The following is a 13,742-nucleotide window of genomic DNA, read 5'->3' as shown; positions in this document are numbered from 1 at the left end:
AGGGTGAGTCCTGGGGAGTCCAAGCTCCAAAGGTTGAAATGCCCCTGTTTGTTGAATGACCCTCTTCTTCACTGGGGTATGTGATGAGGTTGAAAGGGCAGAGCTGGAGCAGCCACTCTGGCTTCCTGAGGCAGAGCGTGAGCTAAAGCAGTAAGACCAAGTTGCTTCTCCATTTTCTCCCATTTTCCTTCCAACTCCGGTCTTAACCCAGAAGTTAAAAGTATCCCCGCCGGAGGGAACCTCTGAGGTCATCGACTCACGCCTCCTCATTTGTTTTGCTGGCAAGATGAACATTGGGTTGGTGGCCAAAGCAACGGGTTTTGCATGCTGACACCACCACTTTCCACGTGTGCAACCACCGGCCGGTTCTTTGACCTCTCTGAGCCAGTTTCGTCATTGCTACAGCGAGGATAGTGATCATCTCTGTTCTACCTCCTCGGATTATAGAAGAGCTTGAGCTTTGGAGTTTAGTGGACCTAAATTTGAAGTCCAGTTCTTCCATTTATTAGCCATACAACCTTAGGAAATTAATAACCACCTCTCTCTGGGTCTCAGTTTCTTCATCTGTGCAGTGGGTGCACTCACAGTGTCTTGCAGAGTTGTCGTGAGGATCAAATGAGATAATGTGCATACGGTGAGGTGAGCGTGGTTAGAGGGTCCTGGGACATCATGACAGTAGCACGCTTTGTGACTCCATGCAGATGGGGTGATTGACATTAAGTGACTTGGCCAAGATCACATAGGAAAGGCAGAGAACACCAGATAGAGTGTCCAGAGGCGTCCAAATGTCCACAGACCCCCAGCAAGCAGGAGTGAGTCAGCAGCTTCTCTGAGGGCTTGGATAGAGGGTGGGGAAGAGGAAGGGGGGAAGGTAGAAGGTGGGGAGAAAATGAGGCCGGGTGTCCTTGTCCTGCATGCTGACATCTCTGGGCTGTGCAGCCCAGCATCTTCGTGTCCTATAGCCTGGAGCTCTCACCATGTAGAGATACAGGCAAACTGGGCAAAGTTGGCCTCATTTTCCTCTCCCCTCATCTCTCCTCTTCCCGCCAGGTTTCCCCCACCCCCTTTCTACACATCCAGCCTTTAGAGAAGCAGCTGGTTCCTTCCTGCCTGCTGTTGGAATTTTCTTCTGGTTCTACACGTTTGGCATCTAGTGCAGTTTCTTGGATCTGAAGCAGGGCTGGCAGAGAAACCAACCGTGTCCCCCTGGCTTCTCTATCCCTGCACTACCCAGCTACCCCAAGGGGCCCTCTCCTAGGGTTCCAGGAAAGAAAGCAAAGGGTGTCTGGGGACCATGTGTACCCATTCCACATGGAAATAATTCTAAGGCTTTTGGGGGCCAAGTATAATTGCAACCGGACAAGGGATAGAGGCCCTGCTGGCCTGCCAGGCCTGTCGGGAACCTCCGTGGGTGGTGCTGTTCCTGTCCCCTGCCCTGTCTTGACTCACACCAGCTAAGCCCAGACCTACCCAGGACTGGGGCTGGGCTCCTTGGTTCCATAGAATCAAGAGAACTTGGATGGCCTCCAGGCAAGTTATGGCCTTGGCCTCTGCAAAGCTCTTTACCTGCACTTGGTCACAAGTAGGGACAGCACCCATGGCAAACCCAGCTGTATGGGTTTTGGGAGCCAGTAGTAGTTCTAGAATTCCTTACAGAAGGGGCTTGGAGTGGCCATCTGAAAGGGGAGAGTGGGCCTGGAAACAGGTATAGAGCTAAGTTTTAGGTCAATCATATTAACATTTTCTAACCATGCTTTCATTTCCACTCCACATAAAATTAGGAGAAGTTAATTGCCCAGCTCAAAGAATAGGAGTATCTAAGAAGGGTGGTTTTTTTTTTTTTTTTTAACATTTTATTTATTATTGAGAGACAGACAAAGCAGGAGAGGGCAGGAGGAGAGGGAGACACAGAATCTGAAGCAGGCTCCAGGTTCTGAGCTGTCAGCACAGAGCCCAACACAGGGCTCGAACTCACAAACCGAGATCGTGACCTCAGCCGAAGTCGGAGGCTTAACTGACTGAGCCATTCAGGCGCCCCTCTGAGAGAGGTGTTTTGAGTGGTGGTGGAGATTGTCAAGGGCCAAAGCCCTCCCCCCACCCCAAGCCTTTCCTCTGTGAGGGGAGCCACCCACAGTCCCTCCGTTAGAGCTCAGATGCCATCAACTCACTTCTTCACTCAGCGAATAGTTACTTGTAGTAACAGCTAACTCTTATTAAGCTCTTTGCACGTGCCAGACCCTGTGCTAAATGCATGGTTTGAATTATTTCATGCAATCCTCACCACAAGGTAGGTTTTTACTGCCCATATTTTACTGATGAGGACACCTGAGCTCACGGAGATCAGAAGGGGATCTCAAACCCGAGTCTGTTTGCCTCCATCTGAATGAATCGTGCGCTCTGGTCTGTGCCAGAACTCACGGAGAACCGGCATAATGGACCAGTGTTGGGGTGGGGGGCAGTTCTTGGCATCAGACCAGACAGTTTGAATCCTTCTTCTGCCTCTTATTACCAGTTGTGCATCTAGGCAGGATGGCTCATCACTCGGGGCCCCTCTATCCTCCTTATACAAGGGGCGGGAGTGGATCCCCCTTGTATAAGTACCCACCATGGTGGATCATGGTGCCTGGAATCCCATTCTGCTCAAGAAGGTTTCCCGTTTCTTTCACTGTGGCTCCTGTGGGGGAGACCATCTGGTGGGCTGTTAGTCACTGTGTTCCACTGCCTGGTAGGTGTAGGCAGTTGGCACAGGGTAGCCAGTCAGACCTCGCTTTCCAGCTGAGCAGTGGGAGCTGATGGTTTCTCCCGCCATGGTTCCTCAACTAGGAGGATCTGATTCTTGCTGACAGCTAGACTGCCCCCTGGGTAGAGAAAGCTTACTTGTAAAGTGAAGCCATGTGGAAAAAAAGCAGAGCTGAGAGATGGGGGGGGGGGAACACCCTGATTTTTCTCTGGGTGTCTGGATTTGGCCATGAACACGCTTCCAGACTTCCTTTCAACTGAACCAATAAATTCACTTCTTGCGTAAGCTTGGTTGAGTTTTGTTTCTGGCAATCCCATGGCCTCTAGACTAACATACTACTTCCTAGGGTTGTTGTAAAAAGTCAATGTAAATCAATGGTAATCAATGTAAAGCAAGGTAATCAATGTAAAACTCCTAGTACATTGACTGGCACATAGTAAGTGCTCAACTAGTGTTAGTTCATATTATCACGAGGACCGTGTGCCGGGCCCTGTGCAGGGCGCTAGGGAATGGGAGGTGAGCGAGGCTTGGAAACTGCCTTGGAGGACTTTGCGGTCCAGGGAGGGAGACAGACAAGTCAGTGGACAGGTGTAAAACACCCTAACACATGAGTAGATACTGGGGCCCGTGGCCATACTGAATACCTGTTGTCTGGAGGGAGTGGTGGGTAGGTGGGTTGGAGAAAGCTTCCCAAATGACAGGAGACGAAGAGGAATACTTTCTTTTTTTTTTTTTTTTTACACACAAGTGGATCAGTCTATTAAGTAGGAAGTGGAGAAAGTGAACAGAAGTATGCACAAACAGAAGTATGCAACACCCAAACTGAACCGAATCCGAGATTCCTGAAAAAACATGTGTCAGTTACACAATTGGCCACCTCTTCCCGGACTGACGCAGGGACTTACTTGTCAGGGAGGATGAGGGAATAAGTCAGGTGGCAGGACTGGTGGTTGCTCCTGGGGCTGGGAATGATCTCTGGGGAGCTTTCAAGGAGGCCAGGTCTCGGGCTCAGGATCCTGACCTCATAGCAGATGCAGCCAGACGCAGCAAAATGGTTGCGACCGTGGGCCATGATCTGGGTGTGCGTCATGAGCTGAGAGCTGAGAGCTGAGAGCCGGGACTCTGGCCCCATAGGTTAGGGCAGCCACCGCGCCCAGGCAGCCTATGGCTACCACTGGGTTCTCGTGTCTTGTGAAGGAACTTTCCCTCGAAGCTTTCTGGAGTGCTGTAGACAGTGGGGTTTAAGCCCTCAATGACTGGGGGCTGTGATGGTTCAAAGGGCACCTCGGGAGTCACAGGGCCGGGAGCCGTCATGTCCCTGGCAACAGCTTTAGGAGAAAAAAAAAATCGAGACTCAGAGGAGTATTAAGTGATGGGTGATGTTCACAGTGGACAAAGTAGGTGTGATGGGTTGAATTGTGTTGCCCCAAATGGAGGCGTTAAAATCCTAACCTCCAGTATCTCAGAATGTGACTGTCCTTGGAAATAACGTCACTGGAGATGTAGTTAGTTAAGATAAGGCCACAGGGAAGTAGGGTGGGCCCCTAATCCCAGATGACTGGTTTCCTTATAAGAAGATGATCATGTGAACACACAGAGGCTTGAGAGAACACCCTGTACAGATGGAGGGAGAGTTGGAATGGTGCAGTGACAAGCCAAGGACTGCCAAGGACCGCTGGTCATCACCGGAAAGCAGGGGAACAGAGTCTCTCTCACAGGCCTGCAAAGGAACCAAACCTCTCAACCCCTTGATTTTGTACCCTTAGCCTCTAGAGCTGTGAGAGAATAAAGTTTTGTTGTTCAAGCAGCCCCATTTGTGGTCCTTTGTTGGGGCGACCCTAGGAAACCTAATATAGTGAGCACAGCAGGTGCTGTCAGTGCTAAACCCCCTTTGCCACCTCAGCTGTTGCCTCCAGCTTTAGTGGGCGGTTCCTGGACATGCCCATGGCTTCCTGCCTTAAGCGTACCCTGGGCACAGGAGTGGGCTCAGTCCATGCATAGGGTAGACCAGAAACGTAGGGCAACTAACACCCTCCTCCAGAGGCATTAGGTATCCATAATACATCACGATTTCCTAAAATCAGTAGAAAATGGCAAGCATCCTGTAATATTTTCATTTATAATAAGAAATATGGGGGCACCTGGGTGACTCAGTCGTTTCAGTGTCCGACTTCGGCTCAGGTCATGATCTCGCAGTTCACGAGTTCGAGCCCCACATCGGGCTCTGTGCTGAAAGCTCGGAGCCTGGACCCTGCCTCAGATTCTGTGTGCGTGTCTCTCTCTGCCTCTCCCCTACTAGTACTCTGTCTCTCTCTCTCTCTCTCTTAAAAAAAGTAAGAAATATTAATTTGGTGTTTTGGGCACAAGGCACAGAGCTCCAGAAACCCTTGGAATTTCCTAAGTGATGAGAGGTGTCTTTGGTTACATTAATGAGGTGACTTTTGGACCCTACCCAAGGATGAGGGCTGCATGCCAGGGGACCAACCTCACAACTGGACAGATGAAACTTTCAGTCCTACCCCTTGACTTCCAGGGAAAGGAGAGGGGCTGGAGGCTGAATCAGTCACTAATGTCCAATTATTTAATCAAGCTATATAATGAAGTGTCCATAAACACCCAAAAGGAAGGAGTTTGGAGAGCTTCCGAGATGGTGAACACGTGGAGACTCACCTGGAGAGGACATGGAAGTCCCACGTCCCTTCCTCATACCTTGTCCTGGGTATCTCTTCCATCTGGCTGTATCCTTTCATAATAAATTGGTGATCTAGTAAGTTAAATATTTCTCTGAGTTCTGTGAGCTGCTCTAGCAAATCAGTGGAACCTACAGAGGGGTCATTGGAACCTTCCATTTATAGCTGGTTGGTCAGAAGTACAGGTGACAATCTGGACTTGCAACTGTTGCCTGAAATTGGGAGGGCAGGGTGCTGTCCTGTAGTACTGGGCCCTTAACCTGTAATCTGTAACCTGTAACCTGGAATCTGATGCGATCTCCAGGCAGAGAGTGCCAGAATTGAGCTGAATTGCAGGACGCCCAACTGGAGTCTGAGAATTGCTTGTTGTTGGATGTGTGGGGAACACCCCATCCTCAATGTTGGAACTGGGTGCACACATCCACATATGTCCTAATAGTATAGTAGGCAAAAGACTTGATCAGGTATTTTACAGAAGAAATAGGGATAGAAAGAACTTCTGTCCAAATCTTCACATCTTCAAAGTTAGCCGCACACAAAAAAATTAGAGTTTTGTTCAGTTAAAGACTTCATAGACAGGGGCGCCTGGGTGGCGCAGTCGGTTAAGCGTCCGACTTCAGCCAGGTCACGATCTCGCGGTCCGTGAGTTCGAGCCCCGTGTCAGGCTCTGGGCTGATGGCTCAGAGCCTGGAGCCTGTTTCCGATTCTGTGTCTCCCTCTCTCTCTGCCCCTCCCCTGTTCATGCCCTGTCTCTCTCTGTCCCAAAAATAAATAAAAAAACGTTGAAAAAAAAAATTAAAAAAAAGACTTCATAGACAAAGCTGGCAGAAGGTTGAAAGATGGGAGGGAAAATATTTTCAAAGGCTAGAACGACAGCAAACAAACATTATAGTGATTATGTAAGGATCTCATGGCAAATCAACAAGAAAAGGACAGGAAAGTCTATAGAGAGATGGGCAAAGGATATCAATAGGCAATTTGCAGAAAGGAAAATACAAATGACCAAGGAGGTATTTGCTCAACCTCCTTAGAGTCACAGAAATGAAATTAAGACAACGAGATGTTACTTTATACCTATCAGAATGGCAAAGAGAGAGAAAAAAAAAGCAGGATGGTGATAGGCATTGGTAAAGATAAGGGGAGACTGGAACTCTTATGTGCCGCTGCTGGGACTGCAAATTAGTACAGCCTTTCAGAGAGAAATGTAGCAGGACTTAGTGAAATCAGATACATGGATCCTTAAAAGGATTTGTATGAGAATGTTTTCTAAAAAGTGTCAGAGTTTCACTTTTCACTTTCAAGTCTTTCATTCATCTGGAATTAATTTGTATTAATTCTTGTGTAAGGTAGGGGTCCAATTTAATTTTTTGCACAGGGATATCCAATGATCCCAGGACCACTAATGAATGTTCCTTCCTCTCCCAAAAGATCCACAATGCCAGCTATGTCAAATTGCAAATTTATATGAGTGGAAATCGTTTTGTCTCTAATACTTTCTATTGGTGAACATTCATTCTACACCCATATCATACCTGTCTTTATTATTATAATGTTGTAATAGGTATTGATTTCTAGAGGCCAAATAGTCCTACCTTTTCCTTTTCCTTCATGCCTTTGTATTCTGTATAACTTTTAGAATCAGTTTTTCAATTATTGTCTGAAAACTCTCTTCTCTAGCCTCTGCATGAATTTGTATAAGGTTGAATAGTCTATTCCTTGATGTTTTGGAAGAATTTTCCTGTCAAACCATCCTGAATCTCATGTTTTCTTTTAAAAAATTAAAACTATTAATTTTAATTCATTTAAAAAATTTTTTTTAATGTTTATTTATTTTTGAGAGAGAGAGAGAGATGAGCACGAACGGGGGAGAGGCAGAGAAAGAGCGGGAGACACAGAATCCGAAGCAGGCTCCAGGCTCTGAGCTGTCAGCACAGAGTCCGACGTGGAGCTCAAACTCATGAACTGTGAGATCATGACCTGAGCTGCAGTTGGACACTTTAACCAACTGAGCCACCCAGGCGCCCCAAATTTCTTTAAATGTTGTACAGCTATTTGCGTTTTCTATTGCTTCTGCTCTATTGTGTCAGTTTTAGTAACCAGTTGTGTGTGTGTGTTTAGAAATTTTTATTTATTTATCTTTTAGTTTATTTATTTACTTTGAGAGAGGAGAGCATGCAGGAGGGGCAGAAAGAGAGGAGAGAGAGAATCCCAAGCAGGGTGTGCACTGTCAGTGTGCTTGAACCCAGAACTGTGAGGTCATGACCTGAGCTGAAACCAAGAGTCAGATCCTTGGCTGACTGAGCCACTCAGGTGCCCCGCGTGTGTGTGTTTTATTAAAGAATTTCATCTAAATTTTCAAAATCGTTGGCCTAAAGTTATATATAGTATTCTATTATTTTTTAAAAATGTCTATTTATTATTTCTGAGAGAGAGAGAGAATGTGAGCAGGGGAGGGGCAGAGAGAAAGGGAGAGAGAGAATCCCAAGCAGACTCCGTGCTGTCAGCACAGAGCCTGACATGGGGCACCAACTCATGAACTGTGAGATCATGACCTGAGCTGAAATCAAGAGTCAGATGCTTAATCAGGGGTGCCTGGGTGGCTCAGTCGGTTAAGCGTCCGACTTCGGCTCAGGTCATGATCTCGCGGTCCGTGAGTTCGAGCCCCGCGTCGGGCTCTGTGCTGACTGCTCAGAGCCTGGAGCCTGTTTCAGATTCTGTGTCTCCCTCTCTCTCTGACCCTCCCCCATTCATGCTCTGTCTCTCTCTGTCTCAAAAATAAATAAATGTTTAAAAAAAATTAAAAAGAAAAAAAAGATGCTTAATCAGCTGAGCCACCCAGGGCTTCCCTATGGTAGTCTATTATTTTCTTTGAAATTTCTGATATGTATCAACCTTTGTGGACTTAGCAAATGGTTGATCTTTGTGTATGTTCCCATAGGTACAGAAAAATTTGTGCATTTTCGACATATGTTTGGACATAAAGTTCTGTATGATATTTTGAAACTTATTAATCAGGGTATTCAAAACACTTTACCTTTTTGTTTGTATCTAATGATTTGTTAAAATCTCTATTTATTGTATATACATTATACATACATGTATATACATGTTATTTTATATATGCATATTTTCTCATGTATTCCTATTAGTTTTTGCTTTATATTTTTTATTACTTTTTAAATTTTAATTCCAGTATAGTGTTAACTATACAGTGTTTATATTAGTTCAGGTGCACAATACAGTGATTCAACAATTTTTTTTTTTTTAATTTTTTTTTTTTCAAGTTTTTTTTTTTATTTATTTTTGGGACAGAGAGAGACAGAGCATGAATGGGGAGGGGCAGAGAGAGAGGGAGACACAGAATTGGAAACAGGCTCCAGGCTCTGAGCCATCAGCCCAGAGCTTGACGCGGGGCTCGAACTCACGGATCCGCGAGATCATGACCTGGCTGAAGGTCGGACGCTAACGACTGCGCCACCCAGGCGCCCCAACAATTCTATACATTTCTCAGTGCTTATCATGATAAATGTACTCTTTTTTTAATTCTTTTTTTTTAAGTTTATTTATTTATTTTGACAGACAGAGAGACCATGAGTGAGGGAGCAGAAGAGAGAGAGAGGGAGAGAGAGAATCCCAAGCAGGCTCCGTACTGTGAGTGCAGAGCCGATGCGGGGCTCGATATCATGAATTGTGAGATCAGGACCTGAGCTGAAATCAAGGAATCAGATGACTAACTGACTGAGCCACCCAAGAGCCTAAAAAGATCTTATTTTTTTTAAGTAATCTCTACACCCACTGTGGGCTTGAACTCACAACCCCAAGAACTGAGCCAGGCAGGTGCCTCTCTTTAATGTATTTGAGTTTATTTTTGTGTATGATGAAAGAAAGTGGCCAATTCATTCTTTTGCATGTAGCCGTCCAGTTTTCCCAACACCATTTGTTGAAGAGACTAGTTTTCAGTTTCTATTTTTTGAATACATATTGTTAGGTGCATGTATGTTTGTGATCATTATATCATTTTGATTTATCAATTAGTTTATTTATATAGAATGTTCCTTTTGTTTCTCACAATTAAAAAATATTTCTTTTTCTGAAATAATGCTAATAAACCTGGGAATCCCTTTATTTTAGGAGTTCTTAACCTTTGTTTGCCATAGATCTCTTTGGCAGCCTAGTGAGACCTATGAACCTTTTTCAAATAATGGTTTTTTTTTTTTTTAATGCGTGGAATTATATGCAACCAATGTATTGAAATAGTTATCAGAATAGTTAAAATATTTGTGACAAGGTATGTATTTTTTTTAATTTATTTTTTTTTTTATAATTTACATCCAACTTAGTTAGCATATACTGCAACAATGATTTCAGGAGTAGATTCCTTAATGCCCTTACCCATTTAGCCCATCCCCCCTCCCACAACCCCTCCAGCAACCCTCTGTTTGTTCTCCATATTCAAGAGTCTCTTATGTTTGTCCCCCTCCCCTGTTTTTATATTCTTTTTGCTTCCCTTCCCTTGATGTTCATCTGTTTTGTATCTTAAAGTCCTCATATGAGTGAAGTCATATGATATTTGTCTTTCTCTGACTAATTTCACTTAGCATAATACCCTCTAGTTCCATCCACGTAGTTGTAAATGGCAAGATTTCATTCTTTTGATTGCTGAGTAATACTCCATTGTATATATATTCCCACATCTTCTTTATCCATTCATCCATCGATGGACATTTGGGCTCTTTCCACACTTTGGCTATTGTTGATAGTGTTGCTAGAAACATGGAGGTGCACGTGTCCCTTCGGAAACATCACACCTGTATCCCTTGGATAAATACTTAGTAGTGCCATTGCTAGGCCGTTAGGGTAGTTCTATTTTTACTTTTTTGAGGAACCTCCATACTGTTTTCCTGAGTGGCTGCACCAGCTGAATTCTCAGACAAGGTATGTATTTTTAAAATTATTTTAGAGACAGAGCGCACATGAGTGGGTGAGAGGGACAGAAGGAGAAAGAATCCCAGACAGGCTCCACACTCAATGCAGGACTGATACGGGGATCCCACGACCCTGAGATCACGACCTGAGCAAAATCAAGAGTCAGACACTCAACTGACTGAGCTACCCAAGGGCCCTATCTAGTTTTTTATTAATGTATTAAATAGCAAGATCTAACAGTTGGCTATCAACAATAGCCAAAGTATGGAAAGAGCACAAATGTCCATCGATGGATGAATGGATAAAGAAGATGTGGAATATATGTTAAGTTGGCCTTAACAAATTACTGTGATTTTGAAGTAGTGATAGGAGTAAAGATATTTTAGGATACTATGATAAAGTGATATGAAAATATTTATGATTTACATTGGTGACAAAGTCACAGATGCAACTAATATTTCTGTGATTTGTTGTCTGCATTTATAAATAACAGGAATGCTAAGTTTAGTTAGAGGTTAGTGAAAATAAAGGCATATTTTTTCCTTCCAAGTTCATAATCTCCTTGGATTTATTCAGTGACTCACTGAGAGTTCAATGGCCCTAAGACAAGAACCCCTGCCTTATCTTAATCTTTTGGTCCTTTGTTGTAAATGAATCCATTATAATGACATATTAATGGTCACTAAAAAACTCTTCTGAAAGTCTCTGTCTTTTGATCAGGATACTTCAGTCCAATTTATACTATTGTAATTATTGCTATGTTTTTAGATTTTCCTCTGACATCTTATTCATTATCTATATTTATTCATATATATTCATTATATATATAATGAATAAGATGTATATATATATATGTATATATATATGTTAGAATTAGGTTTAACTTATATTTTAAAAAAACACCAAATAATGGTTTAAATAAATACAATTTTATCATTCTTTTAGTCTAGAACCCCACAGTCATCAGGGACCCAGTTCCACCTTCTTAGCTTGTAGTTTCCATCTTCAAGTTCATCTTATGACCCAAGATGGCTAATTGGAGTGTAGCATTATAAACTCATTCTGAGCAGCAGGAAGAACGAGTAGACGAGTAAAAAGGGTGCATCTCTACTTACATTTCATTAGCCAGAGCTTAGTGATGTGGTCTCACCCTAATAGAAAGGGAAGCTGGGAAACGTTCTCTTTCAGATGCATACGTGGATGGCATGAACAAAACCAGGGTTATTTTACTAAGGAAGAAGAGGACAGTGGATATTGAGTGAATAATAGCAATCTCTGCCTAAGTCTCACCACAGTTGAGGGTCCAACTATCAGCAGCAGCTCTAAGCCTTCAATATGCGTACCTGATCAGGAGAAGACCAGCCTGCCATCTGGTGGCAGGTTGGTTACATTGGAATCCTTTCATTATGGAGGCGGGATTAATTTGCCCTTCCTAAAAAGGGCCTCTTATTCTGTTATGGGTTTGCATTCTCTGCCAGCAATATCATTTGTAGATTACTGAATGTCTTACACAATCATGGTAGTCCAGATAACATTGGTTCTGACCAGAGACCTCATTTTCCAGCAAAAGTAGTAAAGAAAGTGATATGTAAGCATGAGATTCACTGGTCTATTCACTGGTCTTATGCTCTTATTACCAGAATCATTTTGCTTTATGGGTTGGTGAATTGACTAGTATCTGCCAGAGGCAACCTTGTATGAATCTGAAGTGCTGGCCTAAAGTTGGCATATGAGTCAGTAACCAACGCAAGATGATATTTCTCTCTCTTCCAGAATTCATGGATCAGGGAATCTTGAGCTGGATAACTTCGAAAATCTTTGCTCTCCAAGACCTTGGGCTCTGCTAATTTGGAGGTCTACATATGCTCAGGAAGAATGTTTCCACCAGAGCAAATCGCAGAGATCCCACTTATTTGGAAACTGAGACCAATTTCAGACTGGCCATTTCAGACTCCACATGCCCTGGATGAACAGGGGAAAAAAAGCAAGGGGTGGGGGGGTTGTTCTGTGTTGGCTGGAGTGATTGATTCTGGTTGTCAAGGGGGAAATATAGTTGCTGCTGCATAGTGGGGACAGGGAGCCATGTGTCTCTGGATCCCCTGAAATCCTCTGGGGTGCTTTCTAATTCCAAGGCTGGTGGTAAAAGTCAATGGAGAGGACAGCAAACCAGAATGAGCAGGACAACTGTGGGCTCAAGTTCCTCCTGAATGAAGCTCAGATCATCCTATGAGGTAAAAACATGACTACACGAGGTGTTGCTGAAGGCAAAGGGAACGTGAATAAATAGTACAGGAAAGATGTTATAAATGCCTAATCACCTGTGACAGAAATGAGAATTATAGCATTTATTTATACGTTCTTTCCTTAGTCACGTATATGTTTACTGATGGTGCCATTTGTCCTCCTTCCTCTGCCATTTTGGATAGTGTGTTTGTTTGGGGGTTCACTTTACAATTAAGTGCATAGATTACAGGATATCAAGATGGGGTTTAAGACTAGAGAAGAGAGGGGAGAGGGGCCTGAGTGTCTCAGTTGGTTGAGCGTCTGACTTTGGCTCGGGTCATGATCACATCGGGCTCAGTGCTGTCAGTGCAGAGCCAGCTTCAGATCCTCTGTCTCCCCACCCCCACCGCCCTTCCCCACTTGCGCTCTCTCTCTCAAGAAAAAAAAATATAACACTAAGTATAAAAATAAATATGTAACAAATATAGGATTTGCTTTTCTGAGGGAAGGATAAAGATGCTCTTATTTGATTGAGATATATTTGTTTTAGGTTGGGTGGTAACATTTTATGGAAGGTTAAGAATGGAAGTAGGGTGGGGGCACCTAGATGGCTCAGTCAGTTAGGATTCCAGCTTTGCCTCAAGCCATGATCTCACGTTTCTGGAGCTGGAGCACCGCATCGGGCTCTCTGCTGTCAGTGTAGATCCCGTTTTGGATCCTCTGTCTCCTTCTCTCTCTGCTCCTCCCCCTCTTTCCCCATCTCTCAAAAACAAGTAAATATTAAAAAAAAAGAGAGAGAGAGAGAATGGAAAGTAGGGTGGTGTTGGATGTTGAGGAACTAAGGAGTGGACTGTGGCAAGTACTGAAGACCAACCCTACTCAGCACCCCTCCAAAGCTCCTTCCATCATGACTTCTGCCACGAAGCCTGGCAGGACATTTCCAGGCTCTCTTGCAGCTAGGATTTCCGTACATCACTTGGCTTCTTCCAGGGAGAGGCAAATGGAAGTGTAAGGTAGAGTCCTGGCAGGAGGTGGCCAGGTGGCTTTTCCGGATGCACTGTTGGAGGTGTCTCAGTTCCTTTGAGGCAGCTGGGGTGGGAGCCTTAGTGCCAGGACGGTGTTTGTCTTCTGGTGCAGAGCAGCCGCTGCCTGCTTGGAAGCTT

Source organism: Lynx canadensis, chromosome C1 (assembly GCF_007474595.2).
Source record: "Lynx canadensis isolate LIC74 chromosome C1, mLynCan4.pri.v2, whole genome shotgun sequence".
Lineage (NCBI taxonomy): Eukaryota > Metazoa > Chordata > Mammalia > Carnivora > Felidae > Lynx > Lynx canadensis.
This window is presented reverse-complemented; position numbering follows the sequence as displayed.